Source organism: Pteropus alecto, unplaced genomic scaffold, assembly GCF_000325575.1.
Source record: "Pteropus alecto unplaced genomic scaffold, ASM32557v1 scaffold94, whole genome shotgun sequence".
NCBI classification, from domain to species: domain Eukaryota; kingdom Metazoa; phylum Chordata; class Mammalia; order Chiroptera; family Pteropodidae; genus Pteropus; species Pteropus alecto.
This window is the reverse complement of record NW_006437736.1, coordinates 11,378,651-11,380,002: the sequence shown is the minus strand read 5'-3', so window position 1 is coordinate 11,380,002 and position 1,352 is coordinate 11,378,651. Positions and strand designations below refer to the sequence as shown.

At 43.3% G+C, this 1,352-nt stretch overlaps 1 non-coding gene across 1 annotated transcript; it reads left to right on the top strand.

Moving 5' to 3' along the window:
* Positions 1 to 353: 353 nt before the first annotated feature.
* Positions 354 to 425, top strand: TRNAD-GUC. The gene has a single exon. It is a non-coding gene; the product is annotated as a tRNA-Asp (tRNA).
* Positions 426 to 1,352: the final 927 nt, after the last annotated feature.

Genomic DNA, 1,352 nt, shown 5'->3' with positions numbered 1-1,352 from the left:
TTTCTAAAAGTCAGAGAAGAGTGGGGAACGGCGTGGATGGAACTATAAGTCCCGCAGTGCAGCGCGACAAGGCATGCGCTTGGCACCCTGGGAGTGTGTGGGGGGTGTGGGGTGTGGAGGACCGAGATTGCTCCTGAACGGGGAGCAGAAGGAAGAGGAGGGGATTGGGGGCCGACGAAAATAAGTGGAGCGGAAAGATCAAACTGAACGTTTTTATTTTAATTTCCTTTGATTTCGGTGACATTGGCAATGGCAGTAAAAGAATAGCAAATCTATTTATAGTTATGAGCAGTAAAGGCTGGGCGGGGCTGAATGAGATAAGAGACTTGTCAGAAGGCCTACCCCTGTGCAATTCCTCGTTAGTATAGTGGTGAGTATCCCCGCCTGTCACGCGGGAGACCGGGGTTCGATTCCCCGACGGGGAGGCACAGCTAAATCATTTTTTTTCTTAGTAAATACATTTGGAAAATGAAAATGTTCTTACAAGTGTTGTAAAAGACAATGTGAAAGAAATAGCACACGTCAAGCTACTTGTGAGATTTACATTTTTAAGAGCTATTTTATTGCTGGTTTGCCATATTGGCAACACCTTAAAAAAACTCAGTTCTGTCAGTTTAACGAGCATTTTTTTGTGTGCTTATTTTGTACATTTCCAGACCTGGAGATCTAAAACGGAACAAGCCAACATTCCCATACTAGAAACTTAGGAAGATTATTTCAATATGCTGTAATGAGATAGTCCTGTGATATGCGTGTGCACTGGCCACAAGGGGAGACGTTCAGCTCGGCTCTGAGGAAAGGTGAGGAAAGATTGAGGGGTCACTTGCCTTTAGTGTGGACCTCAGAGTTGACACTGGAAAAATTGGAAGAGCACAGGTCTCAAAGGACTTTAAGCAGCTGTGACTTTAATCTTGAGTTCATGAATGGGAGACCCATTGAAGAATTTTAAGCAGGGTAGTAACATGGTCAGATTTATGTTATCAAGGGAACACTGGTAGTATACAGAGAATGGATATGAGGTATGAAAGTCAAAGGCAGGAGAGTTAGGAAACTATTAAAACAGTCTGGGAGAAGACGCTGAAGGCCCGACATAGGTAAGTGGTAAGGATAGAGAGGAAGGAAGGATTGAGAAAGAATCAAAGTTGTTCTCAGGTTTTTGGCGTCCATGGCTGAGTAATCATTAAGGAGAGATAGAGCCTATATGAAGAAGACAAATTTAGGTAGGAAAGATCTAAGCTTAACTTCGGACATATGGAGTTTGAGAATTCATGGGAATCAAAGTGAAGATGTCTATGAGTCACTTGGTGGAGATCAAAGGAATTATGCGGAGTGGAAAAAGCCAACTTAGAAGG